Genomic DNA, 20,682 nt, shown 5'->3' with positions numbered 1-20,682 from the left:
GGTGTCAAGCCCTGGCCAGGCCACAGTCAGTGATAAGGAGAAGGCAAAGGCGGACTGCCGGGCGAGTCACTCAGCCTGTCTGTAGTGTCTGCTCATGAAACTGAAGGATCTAGTCGTCTGGACAGCTGTGTATGGAGGCAAACAGTACCACAGGAGGTTGCTGACCCAAGCACTCTCTGGGTTGGAAGAAGAGCAGAAACCTGAAGTGACAGATCAGGTCTGGGAGCATTCCTGCCCCACGGGGGAGCCATGCCTGCTCCAGGGCAGGGAGCCCATCTTTCCTACACTAAGGATAGTCTAAGTTGAAGCTCTGTCACCTCCAGCAACCTAAGCGGCCCTTTGATGGAGTCTTCTAGGGCTACAGGGGCCTTAGGCTGAGCAGCCAGGACTTGCCCAGAACTTTGGAAGCTGCTCTATAGGCCAAGCAGTCCTGGAAGAATGGGGGCAGGTGGGATAAAGTTCTGGGAATAATGGGCACGATGGTGGATGCTCTGGGTGAGCTGTGTTAAGGGGCCACAAGTGTCTATTGGAAGAGATAGTGGCAGAGCAAAGTGGAAATGAGAGGTTGGCTTTCTTTAGCTCAGAGCCCTCACTTCTCCCTCCTTAAGGCCCCTCCGCCCCATCAGTGTGCCAGTGTGCCATTAGCAGCTGACATTCATAAGCCACAGCTCCTCTTTTTGTCTGCCGGACCAGGCTCAGCCAGGAAGAATTGCAATTGCAGTCATGATGAAAAAAATACAAATGAGAGTGGCCATCCTGGAACCACCTGTTTGAGGTGAAGAGATAGCGGGGCCATCTCTCCAGGACACTGTGGGGGGGGGGGCAGAGGGAGGAAAGCTGGCTGTGGAGAAGGGAGTATCTGCTAGCTCCAAGAAACCTTTCTGTGGAGAAGGGAGTATCTGCTGGCTCCAGGTAAGCTCGCTGTGGATTAGGGAGTATCTGCTGGCTCCAGGTAAGCTTGCTGTGGAGAAGGGAGTATCTGCTGGCTCCAGGTAAGCTTGCTGTGGAGAAGGGAGTATCTGCTGGCTCCAGGTAAGCTTGCTGTGGAGAAGGGAGTATCTGCTGGCTCCAGGCATCCATTTCCTAGGCAAGGTCTTCTCTACCAAGAACCTCTGCACCAAGAAGAGGATCTGCCCCAGTCATATATCATGACTTCAGACCTGTTTCTGCCTCTCTAGGCCTCAGTGTCACCTTCTGCCATATGGGTATGATAATTCTAATTCCTGTTTGCAATACTGTGTAAAGGAGGGAGCAAATGGGAGGCAAGAGTCAGGCCTCAAGAGGGTGCTCCATAGGCAAATGAAGGAGGTTTATGGACTAGGGCAGACAGGGGTTGGAGCAAAGGTGCCAGGGACAGGCATGTTCCAATTTAATGAACTCTCAGAAGCAAATACCATTAACACCCCCCACCAAGTACTAAACTGTGATCCTGATTAGATAGATTGACAGGCCCACACCAGCAGGAGTCTGCTGCCTCTGAGCCTGGGAGTGGCAAAGGCTTTCCCAAGTCATACATATACCCTGACCAAACTCACCTGCAGGGCAGCCCTTTTCTTGAGAGAACCTAAGAACGCCACAGGTGAATGGAATCAGAAAAATGGGCTCACTGAGAGGCTTCCAAGATAGCTGGACAGCAAGCATGAGAAACACAGACGCTGGATGGGCACATATGAACTGGCATGATTGGGGTTACTTAAATACATGTTAGGTTATATGAACATATGCATACAAAAAAGAGGCAACTGCCAGATATGCACACTCAAAAACACACCTCAAACACATAGACATGGGGAGACACATACATAATCTGGGGTCCAATACACTCACACACATACATACACACACACACCATCTGAGGCCTCAAACTGGGCTCTAACTGGCCCTTGAGGTCCTCTCTGCTGAGAAGAAAATAAAAAATCCCATGCTGCCTGTAGGCACACATGGCCTCTCTAGCCCTGGCAAACCAAGCAGCAGAGATTAGGCTGGCTGGGAGGCAAAGCCCAGCATGGCCTGAATATTTCACGGGAGATTTTGCTTCACAGAAAATCCCTTCTTCTCCCCTGTGCATGTCAGGGTATAATTACCTATTAAGTGGCAGAGTCGAAACATGGGTGTAGGCACTGCCTCTGGCTCTGCACAGCCCTGGGAGTTCCTGGCCAGGCCTGGCCCAGCTCTCACTTGCCTGAGCAGAGAGGGGGAAGCTGAACATCAATCCAGAACATGGAGTACCCTAGCTTAGGGTCATCTCAGTCCCGGGTGAGAAAGGGATGGCGATAACCACCAGTCTTCCCTGTCTCTCCGGGCATTATTTTCTGGAAACATGACAGGGCATGTAGAGTGAGACAGCAAGCAGGCGCTGGAAGGAGGGAGACACTGAGGCTAGGCCTGGTGACCTTGATTCTGTCCTCAGAAACCCACTTCCTCCCTTTCCAGCTTGTAGACAATGTTTCCAAGGATGAGGCTGAGCTCAGGTGGCTCCCTCCAGAATGCCCTCCAGGACCTGCCCAGGTCAGCAGCCCTCCCCATCTCAGGCATCCAGAATTTACTCCTCATCACCGACTAGTCGTCTAGTCATCGAGCGCTGACACAGCAAGGGGTGAGAGCACCCGAGGGCCAATGTCCAGTGCATCCAAATCAAACAGGGTTCAGACCCGGCAAGTGCACACTTCAGAACAGACCCAGGAGACTGAAAGCAAGGCTTCAGATCAAGACCTGTGTGCACTTTCACAACAGCGCTGCTCACAACAGCACTAAAGCAAAAGCCACTCAAATGAGTAGATAAACAACCGTGGCTGGCCTGTGTAGAGAATACAATGTAGCCATAAACAAATGTGGCTCATGTGTAGCGAATACTATGTAGCTGTAAACAAATGTGGCTGGTGTGTGTAGCGATTACTATGTAGCCATAAACAAACGTGGCTGGCGTGTGTAGCAAATACTACGTAGCCGTCAAAATGAGCAGAGCACTGACGCACACCACAGCTTAGAGGAACATGAAACCATGATGCCAAGTGCCCAGAGTTCCTGTGATTCCTATGGAAAACAGAGTGTCAGCAAAGCCAGGACACAGAGGACAATGGGGAGGACTGCTCACAGGTACAGGGTCTCTTTGGGGATAATGAAAACTCCCTGGAATTAGATAGTGACTATGGACCCATAATCTCATGGGTATCCTAAAAATTACTGAACCATCATTTCAAAATGGTGGCTTTGACAGTATATGAATTGAATCTTAGGTGTTTTTTAAAAGTTGCCTGAATGGAACAAAACATACACACATGGGACCCTTAATATTTTGTCTCTTACTTACACATTTGCCTCCCTCCCAGGCATGGAAGCCCCCGAAGGGTGGAGCCCAAGGCCCAGCCATGGCAGGGCAAGCACTGGGCCAGAACAGTGACCACACCAACACACTCCCCAGGACACACTCATGTCCTGTGAGGGCTGGCATCAGTCCAGGGACATGGCCCAAATTGCTCGTGGGCATCAGTCCATGCCCTAAAGTCAAGTGACAGGCTGGAGGCAACACCCAGCGGTGACATAGAGGTCCTATCGCCCTCCAGATTCCCAGGGCCTCAGAAGCTCATTAGCCTGCCCCCTCCTCCTTTTTATAGGTGAGTGTCCCCCAGTCCCTTCCGCCCTTCTGCTCACATAGATACCCTTTGAATGCTTGCTTATCCCTGTTCTCAGGTATCAGGCATTTCCTCCTTCCCTGGAAGTCTCACTCTCTCACTTCCTGCCCCCATCCCTCCTCCCTCAGCTTCCTCCCTGAGCACACCAGACTGCAGGCTGACCCAGGACCTGGCAGGCCTCCAGCTAGAAGCAAGGTGGCTGGTGGCCCATCAAGGAGCACCAAGCCAGGGGAGGAGAGGAGACAGGGAGGGGCATGTGGCAAGCAATGGGGTAGTGGAGAGAGAGGTCACTTTAGTCTCAGGGTCCCAGCAAGACTAAGCCAGAGTCTAACTCAATAGGAAGAGAGTTGGACATGGGTTACTTTTATACATACGATGGCTCATACCTACAGACACAGGTCATTCAGGAGCAGAGAGAGGTAAGGGGAGGAGAGAAGCCCTACTTAGGCAAGTAGCCCCTCCTTCTGTCCCCAGAGCACAGTGTCAATAGTAACAGGCGAGACCAAGGGCTGTCTTAGTTAACCGCCTTCTTCAGTAAGCCCTGATTCTGTGTCTACCTTGAACCTTGAGTCTGACTCTGGTGGCAGACTAAGCCCTAACTCCCCAGGCAGGGCAAGTGGACTGGCCCTCAGAGAACCAGAGGAGATTCCAGATGGCTGCCTGTCTCTCCTACTCCTCCTCAGGGCTGGATGACAGATCTGAATTGTGGGTGTTGGAGATGGGCCTCAGCTGAGTGACTGCTGACAGCTGGGCCCAGGGTGGATCATGGGTGGCTGATTTTCTGACCTTCCGGAGACCAGACACAAAACAGGCCTCCTGGTACTGCATGTAGCAGGGACCTAATGGATGCTGGCTGGCTCTGGCTCCCTCTCTGAGCCCCACCCTGGGCCTCTCAGAGGAGTTGTTGCTCCCCTCCCCCACCCCCTCTCCAGGCAGAGCCCTGGAGGCTGTGAACTGCCCCATGCACTCCCCAGCCTTCCTTAACCCAGATACACCTCCGCAGGCGCCACTCAGTACCCTCAGCGGGCTGCCAGCTAACCCCTCAGAGGTGTTAGCTGATAATGAAGACGTTAGCTGTAAGCTGAAGTGTGGTTCCCTGCCAGGAGTATTTTGGTCTTTCCGGATTGGTTCTGGAAATGGGAAAACCTTCCAGACCTAGCCAAATGTCAGACAGGGATGCAAAGAGAGCGTAGGGGACAGTCCGGTGTTGGAGCCTTCCACCTGCCTAAGAGGAACAGGATATAGGCTTTCTAGTTTTAGAAGCACCCCAAGAAAGAGACCCCACTAGCTGAGGTCTTAAGCTCCTTTGAACCTCAGTTTCCTTGTGTGCAGATGCACAGAATAGCAACCTCACAAAACCATGTTGTCACATGACCTCTGTGAGCTAGGTAAGCTGTGGGGAGCACGAAAGAGTTCCTCACTCCCTGACTTCCTTCTCCCCTTTTCTATCCAGTCAGCCACCCCACCCCCTTGCTCCTCACACTGCCCCATCAACCACTGAGTCTACTGTCTCAATTCCCGAAGTCTCTTCCCAGGCAAAGGTCAAGGAGACGGTAGAATGCTGGCTATGAGGCCTGAACACATTGGCAGAGGCGGGAGGAGAGGACCTTTCCCACTGACCACCTCTGTTGTGGCCTGAACGAGAACTGTCCCCACGTGTTAAGCACTTTGTTCCCAGGAAGTGGAGTAGGTTGGGGGAATCCTTAATAAGTGCCTTATTGGAGGAATTACCCCACTGGGGGTGGGCTTTCAGGGGTCATAGCCTCAACCCACAGCTTTTCTCTTTGTTTCCTGGTAGTGATTGACATCTGAACTCTCACTTCCTGTTCCCGCTGAGATGTTGTGCCTGTTTGTTGTCATGACGTCCCAGTTTTTAGAACCCTCTCTCTGGAACCATAAGCCAAAATACACTCGTCCTTCCATGTGTTGCTTGTGGTCATGGTGTTTTGTGATAGCAACAGAGAAGGGACCAGTACAGATCCTATCTCAAATCACACACTGCACATACACCAGCTGTTTAAACATAGTTCAACCCTACAAACAACTAGAAAATATATAGGGCAGGGTTTTTTGTTTGTTTGTTTGTTTTTGTTTTTAAGCGGAAACTTTAGGGGGAAAGAGTGACATATGTCACTCTTTCCTATGTTAGACTATAGGAAAATGTTGAACTTTTGAGGGATTAAAATAAACCATAAATTTAAATGAAGCAAAAAGTATACAGGAAACAATCTGTGAAAAACTATTTGAAATACAAATCAAAGAGTTAAGTTTCTTAGCCTCTCAGAGATTAGTAAGACTTATTTCACTGCCTCTGCCTGTTTCTCAACCACTGATAGGGTCTCACTGAACCCCACTCCATCCCCCAGCCCACCTGACATGTGCTGAGAACACATCTTGCCTTTGACCTCTGTTTCTTTCTCTCCACCCCTGGGCTCCTTCTCAGTCACCTCCCCCCCACACACACTCCCCGTCCCTCTCTTCTCCCAGCCTCCAGCCAGCAGAGGTCCTGGCTGTCCTCTCTTCTGTCTCTCTTCACTTCTGCTCTGCTCTCAGTTAATCTCAAGGCACAAACCTGTGTCTCCAGCTCAAAAGTGTCCCCAGAGCTACAGCCAGTGCCTCTGCCAACCCCACAGTTCCCCACGGAGGTGTCACACCTTTTACCTGTCCGTATTCACGACAGAAGGCACACCACCTGGACCCATCACTCAGAAGGGCCCTAGGCTTGGCCCTTCTGTCCTGCATCACTTGGAAATTTAAAAAGAACAATCAAATGAGGGGCTATCTATTTTCATACATAGTCATCCTTTCTCTCCACAGCTGTGTCCCTTTCCTGCAGCTTCATCTCCTTCCCTTCTGGCTACAGACTGGGCATCCCTGAGCATCGCTGAGCAACCCTGAACTGCTAATACAATGCCACAGGCAGGAAGGCCATCCTGTGGGACTGGGGATGCAGAATGCTTTCCAGGCACACACAATCCTTGAGTTCAATCCCCAGCACTACCTGAATCAGACATAGTGGCTCATGCCTGTGATCCTAGCACTTGGGAGATGGAGGCAGAAGGATCATATCCTGATATTATCCAGGCCACCTATGCCCCTCTCCTGCTGTGTGTGTTTTGTGTTGTTAATTATTTTATGAGTGTTTTATTTATAGGTGTTTTGCCTTTATGTATTTCTGGGTACCATATGCATGTAGTACCCAGGATTCCAGAAGAGGGCATCAGATTCCCTGGAACTAGAGTTACAGATGGCTGTGAGCCATCATGTGGGTGCTGGGAATCAAACCTAGGTCCTCTGGAAGAGCAGCCACTGTGCCTAACCACTGAGCCATCTCTCTCCAGCTCCTCTTGATGTCTTTTCTTTTCTTCCTATCACACATGCACATACATTATCTTTCATGCCTCTACTTGCCCGTTAAAGCATATGTTTCATGAAGAAGGCATTTGGGGTCAATTCGGTTCTTAACCAAACCGGTGCTCAACACAAAGACGGTGCCTGGCAAATATCTTCTGAATAAACGGACGTGGGTAGAGAGAAATGGGCAGAAGGCCTGACTGGCGGCAGCTCCCCAGCCGAGACTCAAAAGTGGTCAACGGATACATGTATCATTAGCGATTGAGAAATGTAAAGTAAGATCATTTTCTCCTATTAGACTGACAGGAATGTAAGTGGCTGCTAATGACGGTAGCTGGGAAAGAGCCTTCTGCAAGGTCTGAGGGAATGTGAGGCAGCCCAGCCTTCCAATAGTGTATCTGGCTATAAGGAATAGAGCAAAAGTGGAACTACACAGAGTCTCTGACTTGGGTAGACCACTTCCAAAAACATCGTGAAGGTCTCACCGTGCAAGCATACACAGATGTCCAAACCCAGAGCTTCCTTGAGTGAGGGTTATAAATAGCCAGATGCGGGAAACCACCTAAATGGCCCCGGCAGGATTAATAATTGATGGCGAATTTACAGACCATCCGCCCAATGGATGGGAAAGGGAAGATTTCTGTGGATAAAATCTGGGTGGTCCACAAGTCTGGCAAAAACTATGGTGATGGAGACATGCACCTGGTATGACCGTGCATTTTTGCTTTTAAAGTATGCTTGTACGCACATGGAAGAAAGTTCAGAAGGATAAGCATCAAATGCCTTAGCAGTAGTTAGTGAGTCCCTGGGAGGAAGGGCTCCAACTGCATGCTTTTAATTACCCAGGCAGGCAGCTGGGTAGGAGATGTACTATTTTAATACTGGGAAGATGCTTCCACCTAGGACAAAAACATTCCGTGCCTCCCCTGGGTAGAAAGGATGCAGAAGGAAGCCATTCCAAGGCCCTCATTCCCCTTCCCTGTCTTATCCCTGTGGCCTCTCTCTTCCACCTCACACCTCAGGCAGTCTGGGTTCTTTCTATTCCTGATGCCCTTCACACCCATCTCACAGCCCTGTTCACAGGCCCACAGGCCCAGCTAGCCCTGCCCCACCACCTCCTCAGCCCAGCTCTGCTGTTATGAGCTGGAAAGGGAAAGCCAAGAATCCTGCTGCATTCTTCAGGACGAGCCAAAATTGTGATCTCAGTCTCAGCTCTGCCCCAAGGGGCAGTTTTTGGGGACAGTGACTGTGGCTTAAGCAGGTCAATTGCTTCTGGCTGCAGAATGGCCGGAGCAGGGGGAGGATGGGCCATTACTGCGACTGAGGGAGGCTCTCCCACCCCACCCCTATCCCCAGGAAGGAAGGAGCCTTACAGAGAGCTGGGAATTTCCAGGTAAGAGCTGTCCGGTGGCTGTGATACCAAGCATTCAAAAGCCAGAGCTATAGCAGAGGAGCTGTGGGGAGCCGAGTCCCTGGGGTGGGAGTACTTGGCAGGTGTTCACAGCATCCAGATCCCGAGAGCCAAGCTGGGCCTCCCTGAGCAAGCACCTGCTGCAGGGGCCGGAAGCCCTAGGTTGGGTATCCTGTCGTGGCAGGTGCTCACTCACTGAGGACTGTCTTGTTCAGGACCCTGGGCCTCACACTGAGCTGTCATACCCCAGAACAACACAGGCACAGTGAGTTGCCTTGCTCTCTTCCTACCTGGGTCAGAGGCACAGGGGAGTCAGAGGGACTGCCGGAAGCCTGGGGAGCAGCAGTCTGTGGGTCTCAGCGTGCACTGTAGGGGAAGAGTGGGAAGGTTAGTGTGACAGAGATGGCTTCCAGCTACCCTGGACAGATCCCCACTGCCTAGCCCACAGAGCTCCATGACACAGTACAGGCCTCAGACATCAGCCTCCATCCCATCCCCGAGCCCACTCGTGTGTAAGTACCACCCTGAAGCTCAGATTCCCTGTCCAGCACTTTCTTCCCTACCGTCTCCCCCGGCATTCCAAGGCTTGGCCCACCTTGGCTTTATTGACACACAGAACAGGCCCTGCTCCCCAGTCCTCCTCTCCATTCCCATCCTGTCCATCACACTGTCCCTTGCCTGCTGGAAGCTTCACTAGTGTGTCTCAGCCCTTAGCACCCAGAATGCCTAGTTTCTACTCCACCATCCCACAACACTATAGTGAGGTCCCCACCGCTGACCACCAGTTTCCTGGTCTTGCTCTGTGGGCCTGCGGCTGGCCGACATCCTCCCTTGGGAGTCTTCTTCCCATGCTGTGTGGCACCCCACCCTCCTCTTAATCAGTTTCCCTTCCTCTCCTCTCCCAGGTCATCACACCCTCAGCCACTCCACCTATTCTGCAGTGGTACTCAGAACGTGGCCCTCCCTCCAGATTGTCTCAAAGCCTTTACCTAACTCCTTGTCACCTGGGCCTCAGTCCAAAGCACCACCTCAAAGAGCCACCAACCACAGAGTGAGGGGAGTGTGTGGGGGCCTCTGTGACATATTTCCTCTTCTACATACCTGTCACCTGTCCCTGTTCCAGCCGTTGTATAGAACACTGTCTCACAGGGACAGTAATTGTGGTCTGATTCATGTGCAGTCCGGCTTACCTTTTCTAATGCACGGTTCTGTGAGTCTTGACGACTGTGTGCAGGCATGTAGCTACCACCACAACCAAGGGACAGAACAGTTCAATCCCAAGTGGCCGTGGGCTGTCCCTTTGTAACCAGTGGCTTCCTAACCTCTGGCAACTATTGACCAGTTTCTGTCCCTGAGGTTTTGATCTCTCCAGTGTCTATAAATAGACCCCCGTGTGGAGCCTCATGTCCGGTTCTATTCACTTAGCACGGTGCCTTTGAGATTTGTCTGTGCTGTCTTATGTCGGAATCTTATTCCTTTTTATTGCTGAGTAGTATTCCACTATTTATTCACTCCCCCAGCTAAAGAGCACTTGTGTTGTTAACCAGTTTTTGTAGACTACAAATAATGCCACTATAAATATATAGATGGGTTTTTACATGAGAGAAGCTGTCCCTCTTGGTAAGTACCTACCTAGCAGAAGCCTTGTGAGGCTGTGTGGTAAATGTTCTTTGTAAGAAACCATAAACTGCCTTTTTTTTTTTCAAAGTGGCCGTACTATCTTGCATTCTCGTGAGCAACCTTCAAGTCTCCCAGTTGCTCTGGGTCCTCTCTGACATTTCACAGTGTCTACATGTTAAGGCATGCAGTCGCACCTCAGGCGGGTTATGGTTTGTGCCCTCCCCTTTCTTCCCCCACCTGCTCCACCTCCCCTACCTCCCCCTGTACTGACAGCTATGAGCATCTTCTCTTATTCCTTGTTTATTTCCTAGCACCAACTTCATAGGAAACTTTCTTCTTATTTTAATTATTTTATTTGGGAGTGTTTTCCTTCATGTATGCCTGCACATCACGTGTGTACCTGGTATCCATAGAGATCAGAAGAGGGAGCCAGATTCCCTGGATCTGAAGTTACAGATGATTTTAAGCCTCCATCTGGATGGTGGGACTCAACCCCAGATCCTCTGGTAAGTAGCCAGTGCTCTTAACCTCTGAGCCATCTCTCCAGCCTCTAGTTTTAATTCTGTGCCCATTTGATTCCCTTATACCCCATCAGTATCTGGTGCTGGATGATGGTGGAGGTGGTAGCTGGCATCCATAGTGCCCTGTGCACTGTTCTGGCTCTTTACAAATGCAGCTCATTTAAGCCTCGTAACCATCCTAAGAGAGACGAATGCTGTCGATAGTCCCACTTTATTTGTTTCTTTTGTGGTTCTGGGGATGTAGCCTGGGTCCCCAAACATGCTAGGCAAACCGTTTACACCAAACTGTACCCCAAACCCTCCAGGATTCTCATTCTGCTTAAGAGAAAAAAGAGACACAAAGAAGGAACCAGCCCACGGTCATACAGGTAACAAGAGGCAAAGCCAGGCTTTCATCCTGGTGTTCAGTACTCAGAATCAATTATCCTAACCAGGACATGACATGGACCACAACAGCCATGTAATAAGCCATGGGCTGGATAAATGAACAAGAAGCCACAGCCTTGGCCTTTGTTGTTCTGACAGTGACTCTGTAATGGCCTTGGGAGCAAAGAGCGTCCCCACTGAGAGCACATGCCGTCTGCTCTCTGCAGTTGTCTGGGCCACAAGAGATGCTTAGGTTGCTAGACTCTGAGCTGAAGCAATGACATTATTGGAACACAAAGCATATCAGAGCTTTGTATGACTCCTACCATTGCCCCCCTCAACTCTCCACACAGGGACTGGAGGCCATAGGCTACGCCCAAGCTCCCCTAGCTCCCCACCCTAGAGTGTGTGCTCCACAGTAGCAGAGGGGAGAGAGAGCATCAAGAGCCTGAGCTGCCAAGTGTCCAAGGCCCATACTGTGTAGCGCAGGCCCTGGAGCCACATGGTGACAGCTTGGTCTCCCAGGATAGCTTTCTGGGCGGCAGAACTAGGCCCCCTCTGGGGCCTCTAAATAACTGAGGTTTGGGGGAGAACACCACAGCTGTCAGCTATGGGGTTTCTTCTCCACAAGAAAGGAGCTCCAAGGCCCCATAGTGGGGCTCCCAGTGCGGGTATCCCCATATGTAGGAGCTGAGGTAAGGGCAAGGCAATGTCATGACCAATGGGACCCTATAAAGGTCTGAACTTGACTTTAGAAAGGTCAGGGCACCCTAAGAGTGGCCACCTAGCCTTGGAGCTGGGACCAGCTCCCAGAAAGACACCAGGACCTCCACTCAGCTTCCTAGAGTGGATCATGGGGGAAAAAGAGAAAGCCATAGGGCTTTGGAACTGCTAACTTAATTGTAGGCTTATATTTCAAACTCATTGGCACTTTACTTGGCAATTATCACTTTAGATATGGTGTGCTCCTGTGGGAGCACAGAACAGGGGAAAGAGGCAGTCTCCCTACCCCAGAATAACATGCACACTGGTGGCACTCAAGGGAACGGCCTTAAAGTTCGTATACACCCTGCCCCTTCTCACTTTTTCTAGAAGCAAGACAAGAGTGCAATGGAATACTCCTCCTCAAACTAGAAGGCGCCATTTGGCTCCTCAGAGGCTGTTAAAAAGACTCTTCTGGCCAGGTGGTGGTGGTGCATGCTTTTAATCCCAGCACTTGGGTGGCAGAGTCAGGCAGATCTTTGTGAGTTCGAGGCCAGCCTGCTCTACAGAGTGAGTTCCAGGATAGCTAGGGCTCTTACACAGAGAAACCTTGTCTTGAAAAACAGAAGAAGAAGAAGAAGAAGAAGAAGAAGAAGAAGAAGAAGAAGAAGAAGAAGAAGAAGAGGAGGAGGAGGAGGAGGAGGAGGAGGAGGAGGAGGAGGAGGAGGAGGAGGAGGAGGAGGAGGAGGAAGAAAGAAAAGGGAAAGAAGGGAGGGAGGGAGGGAAGGAGGAAAGGAGGGAGGGAGGGAGGGGAGAGAGAGACAGAGGGGGAGAGAGAGAAATGGAGGGGGAGAGAGAGACAGAGAGAGAGAGACAGAGAGAGAAACAGAGAAACTGGGCACTGACTCCCATGCCTACATCACAGGCCTATCTGGTTTCGAACTCTACCAGGGGTGCTGTAAACTGTGGTGTCATTTGTAAAGCATCCTGCAGGGATGGGATGTGCTGGGGACTGGGTGGGCATGGAGGTTGTTTACAGTGAAGATGCCCCTGGAGCAAGGGACCTTGGGGATCTGGAGACAGGGCTTCAGGAAGACAACGGTGAACTGACAACTTTTGTGGGATGCAGCCATCCAGCCCGGCAGGACCAAATGGTATCCCAACACCTTTTAAATCTTAGTTTATGTGTGTGGTGTTTGCGTGTGTGTCTATAACCACATGCCTGCCGTACCCTTCGAGGTCAGAGAAGGGTGCTGGATTTCCTGGAGCTAAAGTTATAGAAGTTGTGAGCTGTCATGTGGGTGCTGGTTGGAATCAAACCTGGGTCTTCTGGAAAAGTGACCACTGAGCCATTTCTCTAGTCTAGCATCCCACCCTGTTTTTGGTAAAGGACAGACTACCCTGAACAACAGAGACACTATCAACAGCAATGACAACTCTTTTCTTCCCTGGGCTTTCCCTACTTGGGTAGAAAATCCAAAAATTCAAGATTAGTGACTTTTGTGAGCATAGGCATTTTCACCCGCTCCAGACCTGAGAACTCTTAGACTCAAGGACCTCACAGTGACACTCGAACTCACAGGAGGTACCCAGATGGGCACGGGTTGGGAGCTGTACCCTGAATTCACCGTGTATTCTGCTTCTGATTCCTGGCTAGGGGTGTTGAGAGGAGATTTTCCCCGGGTCAGGTTTCAGGACTGGCTTGGGGTTAGAGCAGCCGGGCTGGGTCAGCTCATACTACAGGCAGTTGAGCATTCTTGCTCAGGGTCTTCATCTTGGACTTCATGGTCTGGTTGATTCTCAGAGACTGGGCCATGATGGGTGAATGGGTAGGCTTGCAGGAAGCGCCTGATCAGAGTGGCCTCAGGAGAAGCCCCAGAGAACACCCTATCTGCTCTTCTTTGAATTTTTTTTTCTTTCTGGCAGAATGACTTTAATTCAGTCTGCAAAGGTTTGAGACAAAAAGCAGAGGACAAAGGTTCAAGGCAAATGGTGACAAGATTCCTGGGGGACTGAGGACATACAGATGGGGTTGACGGTGGAGAGACAGGAGGAGGCAAAGGCGATGCCGACAAAAGGCATAGGGGAAGCCACCGCCAGCACTGTCATCCCCACCGTCATCGCCGCCAGATGTACCAATGAGCCCCCGTGTTAGGCGTACTGACTCACACTGCCCACAGACACCCGAGGAGGTGGGCACTGTGATCGTACCACTCTCAGGATGGAGGACAGAAGGACAAAAAGATGAACCGTCTCAGAAGAACAGAGCCGCACATCAAACACAGGCTCCATCATTGTCCTTAAGAGTCCCTGATGATTCCGGTTGGTCACATTAGAAAGGAGAGAAGGCCACAGCGGGAATTCTGTGTGGAGGAGGCTGGGTCAGAGTTACCTAAAGAGCAACCTCTTTGCACTTTAGTAACTCTATGACCTTCCATGAGTAAAATAATGTCTTATGTTCCTTATGGGAGAACCAAGTTTCCTATGGTAATAGGGGAGATAGAAGAGTGGGGGTGGGGAGAGGTAAAACATATACTCTAAAAAAGTAGACACCCTCCCCAACCAGGCCATAGAACAGATGTGACACCATCCAGAACCTCTAAGCATGTGCATGAAGCATGCACATGTGTACAAGTATGTGCTCATATGCCTGTGCCCTGCAGAGTGCGTCATCCTGTCTCCTGCAGGTGTGGTGGCACCAGTCACGTGGTCTCCAAGCCGATCACCATGCTAGACCTCTTTCCCAGCCACTATCACATCCTGTCACCATGGCCACTGAGCTTGAGAAGAAACTCTTCAAGCTCAGCTTCTCCCTCATTTCCCCATCTTGTCTGGCACAAGGGTCTCAGTTCCAGCCAGAAGGACCATCCCAGTCACACTTGACCTTGTCCCTGCTCCCCTGAAAAAGCCTTACTGGAAATCTCTCCAAGCCAGACGTGTGCCTCAGAGGCCCCAAGAAGCCTGACAGACTTGACTAAATAAAGATGTAAGGCCTCTACATGGCCAGGGATGCCAGAAACGGAGCTAAAAAGACAAACGGCTGGCTGGGGAGAATATTTCCAACACAAGCAACAGACGAAAGTCTGACCGTTCCTAATGTGCTAAAAGCTCCTTTATATCAATAAGAAAAAGGCAAAAGGAGAAGAAAAAATGGGCAAAAGATCTAAACAGTCAACTCACAGAGGAAGACGTGCTTGTGGCCAATCACCACATGAAAAGATGGCCTCATTGGGAAGGCTCAAAGTGAGTGCCGGAACCACAGTGAGGCGTTTTTCTAGATTGGCAAAAATTAACAAGACCGACTGTGTTGGTTGTGGAAGGTGGAGGGCGGCAACTCCCCTCGCCAAGGATGGGCAGAAGCAGGCCTTATCTTTCAGAAGAGCAATGGAGCTGTCAAAACTTAATGTCTGCACCCCCCTCCCTGCAGCTCCACCCTAGAAATCCATCCTAAGGAACTGCCTCTGTGTGTCAGTGAGATACATACACCAGGCTAGTCACGGAGGCATTGTTTGCAAGAGTGAAGGATTGGAGACAACCTAAGTATCCATCAAGCACGGACTGGTTACATAAATTACACCAAATCCAAACAATGGAATATTAGGCGACGATTAAAAAGAACCCATAGACTGGTGCTGTGATCTTGACAGATGCTCCCATACACTGGTAACGACAAATGGGGCTTGCCGAATGATGTACAGATATGATCCCATTCCCTTTCTAAAATAATACACAATAAATGCGTTTGTAAAGCCAGAGGTAAAGTTCTAGAAGGAGGCACACCTGACCAATGGCAGGGAGATACTAGCAGAGAAGGCGTGGGGAGAGGGAGGCTTTCTCGTGTGAGGACACTCCTTCATGGCTGCAGCTCTTTCCTGTCAACCATCTTTGGTTTCTCCCTGGCAGGTTCTCTCCTGTCTGTGTGCCTCACCTAGTCCCCTTTCACGCTGCTGCTCCTATGTCCCTAGCTTCTGAAATCCCTCCTAAATGCCACCCCCAAACACCTTCATCAGGCCATGCAAAAGTAGCAGTGTTCGGAGGGCAGGCACACTGTGTCCTGAGTGCACAGCGGACCTGACACCGTACTGACTCCTCCCACCATCTGCAGCAGGCCTGCCATTGCCTCTCTAGGAGAAGAGGAAAGCTAAACACAAAGATGTTGTAGGATCTGTTCATGGCCACACAGCCAGGATTAGAAAAACAGGGAATGGAGCCCAGACACTGCCCTGGGTAGCTTTCCACCTGTCTCAGCAGCCCAAGCAGGGACCCCTTGGTTCTGGGCCTGTTGTGCCTTAAGGCTTGCTCAAGAGCCCCTGATGCCATTTGTCTTGATCCTTCTCCTCACAACTGGGCCTGGTAGGAGGGTGTGCAGGGAAGTTACTGAAGCAGGAAGCCTGGAAGCTGTAGGGGAGGAGTTGAACCCTGTTACAGACCCACTATGAGGGACCCACTGAGCCAGGACAGAAAAGAAATCACAACACAAGAAGAGGGGATAATGGGTGTGAAGGAACCTCAGCTACCTCTTGTGTACCTACTGTGTGGCAGGCTCAGGGGACTACTTGGCTAGGACACCAGGGACAAATGATACCCTCCACTCCTCAAGTGGCTGATAGATCAGAAGAGAGTGCCCAAGAGCCCAAGAGGTAGGCAGGCAATAGCTGTGAGATGGTGCCCAGGGGAGGTGCCTGGTGCTGTGTCTGCAGTTAGGGGCCATGAAGGAAGAAGGCATTCGGGCCCAGTGTGGAAGGCTGCTGGGGGTGTGTGTGGGAGAGGACAAGGAAAGGCTCTCCCATAGCTGGAACACCAGAGCCAGGGCTGGCTGGGAGGAAAGGCATGCAAAGCCTCAGGGAACAACACTGATTCTGACTGGAAAACAGGCAAGGTAGGAAGCTATAGGGATATGGCGGAGATGCTAGGGAGCCTTGGAGAGGGGCAATGGTGGAGAAGAACTCTGGGAAGGAAGGGGGTACCTTGATGGAGGATCTGACTTTAGCCCAGGGTCTTGACCTTCTCACCCATGGACCTGGCTTCCCAGACAGCAGAAGGTTAGAAGAGACAATTGAGGGCGGGTTGACCATCTGGATACTCTTGTTCCCTGGGGTACCTGCTGTGAGGAGCCAGCTTGGGCGAGTACCTGCTCTTCAAGGCCCCCACCCAGGGAAAGAGTGAACTATCTCTTTAGGGAGAGAATTCAAGATAATGTGATCTCAGACTCTGTCCCTTAGTGTGATATTGGAGGTAGGTCACTGTACCCCTCTCTTGGCTTCCCTTTTCTCAGATGGGTGGCTTCTATACTCCTAAATGTTCAGGGATGGGGATGGATGAGGGAAACAGAGACGAGGGGATGCAGAGGTGTGGGATCTGGGAGGCAGAGGGGGCAGAGGAGGGGGACACAAGGCCCTTCAGCTCTGGCTAGTGCTATGCTCTGAGCTATGGTCAGATAGCTCCATGCCCCATGCCTGCCCAACTGAGGCTTCCTTCACTTCCCCAGGCCAAAGACCCAGCTCTGGGTGTCAGCCTGATTGCCCAGGCTCTCTGACTGACTCCCTCAGGCCTGCTAGTGCCCAGCTGTGTCCTCCCTGTGGTAATAAGAAGGTACTTGACCCCCTGCTCTCAGAGTGAGTGTATTCCAGTGTGCAAGCCTGGAGGCCACAGGCCTAGCACACGCCAGCCTGACCTGGCAGTATCCAGATGAACATCACCACACAGTACCCTGCCTGTCCCCAAGTCGTCTAGGAAAGGAACACACGTGGCTTCTTAGTAAAGGTGTCACTACCAGCCCAACGTCAGACACGCTGCCAACCCTCCCACACATGAGTACCTTGGCTCCCTGGGAGCTGAGGGTCACAGCTGGTCCTGAGGAAGAGTCATTTTCCTGGGGCCCCAGCCTCTCACAGGTGCCTTCCTTCTCATCTTCCTTTCCTTGCTACCCCCACCTCCGGCTCTCCTACCCGCTCCAAGCCAATGCTTTAAACACAGATCCATGAACCACCCCAGCCGCAAGGCCGCCCCCACCCCGGCTCTGATCGCTTAGTCCTGTTGTTCCTGTTTATATTTCACCTCCCCCACTAGCCCTGTGGGCAAGGACCACGTCTGATTCATCTAGGCCATTCTGAGCAGGGTCTGGCACGGGAGTCCTGCCCACAGGCAGCAGAGCTGGCAGTGGGGACAGACAAACAGGGCCACTCAGTCCTCCCACCCCCAGTACCCGTTCCTCTGCTGGGAGATGCGACACAGTGGTTGGCTCACATGGGGCTGCAGCCAAACCACTTGCCCATTGCTTGGAGGCAACATATCCTGCCTCTGGCCTAACCAGTCTTTTCTGAGTTTTTCTACTCTGGGGAGACCTATCCGATATCCACTCCACACAACTAATGTGACATTTCCAGACTGCTGTGCCCACCCCACACGGGCAGAACCCAGCGAAAGTGGCTTCAGGGAGAAACATGTCCCTGACATCATAACAAAGAGGACAAGCCTTCTGGAACAGATGCCCAGGCACAGGGCTCTACAGGTCACCGGCGCCACCCTGAGCCCCAATCCACTTAGCCTTATCCACTCTCCTTCCATATTCCACTTCCTGTCAGCACAGCTGGTTCAGCGCTACCCCGGGTCTGGCTGGACATACAGAAGGTACCACCCTCAACGCTTCTGCTGTCCAGGTGCTGGAAACCCGCCTGCTTTTTGTAAACCTGCTCTGCTAACTCTCTTCTCTGGTCATCACATGGCTCCCTGTGGGCTCTTTGAAGGTGATACCCCCAGTTCCTTGGGCCTGAGGCTCAGACCTGGCCCCCCCCAGCTCAGAAACAAGCCCTGATTGGGTGAGTGTCCTGAACAGGCATCGCTTTTGAGGGCAGCTGTGCCGTGGGAAGGGGGTGCCACCACCTTGAGCCCCTTCTTACATAGCCAAGTCCCCCACTGTCTGCCAGTTGCTCTCAAGCACGGGGTCAAGTTGGCTTGCTGGCAAGACACACAGCTCTCATTTTAATTAATTAAAGAAAAATCTAATCACTGCATTAAACTTCTCATTACTCCACTTGAATACCCGTTAAGTAAATTTAATTACCAGAGGATTGGGTTTCCAGCCTCTTTCATTAGCTTCTGATAAGTCAGGGAGGGAGGAGATGGCTGGGAGCAGAACAATGCTTTTCTTAAGCCACAGAGGGCAGGGTGGGCACTGGCCAGGGCCCCCACTGTCAGGCTCTGGTGTCTGTCTCCTAGACATGAGCCTGGACCTGGGTCGGGGACACCCTCTTCCCAGGCTCCTCTGGGAAGGTCAAGGCTGACCTTTGTCTGCAGTCAGCAGTGGGGTTCACTTTCAGCCCCTCCTGGCTCTCTGAGCCCCACCTCTTTCTGAAAGAGTTCAAGGGATGTCAGCAGCACAGCTTAAAAAGAGAAACCAGGACAGTGAATAAAAGGCCTGAAGGCAAAGCCAGGAGCAGGTTTATTGAATGTTTGTTTCCTGATGGCTTAGCAGAAAAAGCTACACCTTGTCTATGAGCTCCCTGGCAGTCAAAGCAAACAGAGCACTAGACTTTGGCACTGATATAGTAACCAATGGAGTGTTTGTGAGGAAATGCTGCCTGCATCTCTGTCCTCTTACGAAGAACATGGACCCTTGGAGATAGCTGCTGGCTGGAACAGCAAGCAAAGACTCTCTGGAAAAGAAGGCCTGAACTGGGCCTTGAACAGTGGACAAGGGTGGAGAATAAGGGAAGACATAAGAAGGGCAGGGAAGAGAAGAGCTGCTGGGGACCAGGCAGAGGGGACAGCACCCCATCTTCCAGGGTGGAAGAGCCCTGCAGCAGCCCGCTGCTCCCCTTCTCCAGAGAAATACCCTTCAAACGGGCACCCCCTCCTTGAGCAATGCTGGGCCCTGTGGATGGCTAATGCCTGACTGATGCAGAGTGGGGAGCCTGGCTCCTTATGCAGGCGTGGTTCCGAACTGTGCTGCAGGACCAGTCGGACTTTACCCAAGAACATCTTCCAACAGACTCTCATTTCACTTCAACCTCAGCAGATCTACAATCTACTCTCTACAGATTTCATGCATACAAAACCTTGGCTGAAGCCCTGCTTGTGAGGATTCTGACCAACATGCTTCCCCAGTGGATCCCAAGTATGAAGAAAACATCGATGTCTCAAACATCCCCAGAACAGGAAGGGGAAGAAAATGGAACAGGAAGAGAAAGAGAGTGACCTGAGCTCTTGCCAGATGCCAGATGTCAGGTGGCTCTTTTGGTGGCCCTGCCAGATGAGGAAGCTAAACTCAGAGAAGAGGGCTAGGGATTCATCTGAGGCCCCACGGCATGTTCATGTCCATTTCGTCTGGCTTCAGGCTGTCCAGTTGGGGTAAAAATCTGTCTGAAATAACCATTTGTCTTCGTCTCTTTCAGTTGTAGAGTCTCGCATCTCCTGCAGCAAGGTTTTGAGATTTCTCTGAGGAACAACCCTCTCTCTGCCCTGGTTCCCCGACTGGGAAAGGTTGGATCCTAATCCCCTAGACCATCAGCGTCTTCAAGACCCACAGTCCCAGTTAAAGGCTCAGAAAGGTCCAAATCCTACCAATGAGGACCAAGTGGTCAATGCTAGAGCTTTAATTGTTTCATCATGAAAGCAGATTTCTATCTTCAACCCCAGACTTATATCTAGAAATACATTGGCCCAGATTGTGTCAAATGCCACAGAGTGGCCCAGAGTGTGTCAAATGCCACAGAGTGGCCCAGAGTGTGTCAAATGCCACAGAGTGGCCCAGAGTGTGTCAAATGCCACAGAGTGGCCCAGAGTGTGTCAAATGCCACAGAGTGGCCCAGAGTGTGTCAAATGCCACAGAGTGGCCCAGAGTGTGTCAAATGCCACAGAGTGGCCCAGAGTGTGTCAAATGCCACAGAGTGGCCCAGAGTGTGTCAAATGCCACAGAGTGGCCCAGAGTGTGTCAAATGCCACAGAGTGGCCCAGAGTGTGTCAAATGCCACAGAGTGGCCCAGAGTGTGTCAAATGCCACAGAGTGGCCCAGAGTGTGTCAAATGCCTCAGAGTGGCCCAGAGTGTGTCAAATGCCACAGAGTGGCCCAGATCGT

The 20,682-nt window shown here is 51.4% G+C and overlaps 1 protein-coding gene across 8 annotated transcripts in view; it reads right to left on the bottom strand.

Moving 5' to 3' along the window:
- Lingo1 (leucine rich repeat and Ig domain containing 1) overlaps nucleotides 1–20,682 on the bottom strand; it is a 189,420-nt gene that overhangs the window by 46,912 nt on the left and 121,826 nt on the right. For 6 of the 8 annotated variants that reach the window (XR_012910016.1, XM_075965821.1, XM_075965823.1 and 3 more), the window contains one exon: nucleotides 8,688–8,763. The exons of 1 other annotated variant lie outside the window; for it this stretch is intronic. The gene's annotated coding sequence lies outside the window, so the exon portion shown is untranslated. Of the gene's footprint in view, nucleotides 1–8,687; nucleotides 8,764–17,424; nucleotides 17,570–20,682 lie in introns of those variants that run through there. One more of the 8 variants, XM_075965829.1, reaches the window with a different exon arrangement.

This window comes from Microtus pennsylvanicus, chromosome 3, assembly GCF_037038515.1.
Source record: "Microtus pennsylvanicus isolate mMicPen1 chromosome 3, mMicPen1.hap1, whole genome shotgun sequence".
Taxonomy (NCBI): domain Eukaryota; kingdom Metazoa; phylum Chordata; class Mammalia; order Rodentia; family Cricetidae; genus Microtus; species Microtus pennsylvanicus.
This window is presented reverse-complemented; position numbering and strand designations above follow the sequence as displayed.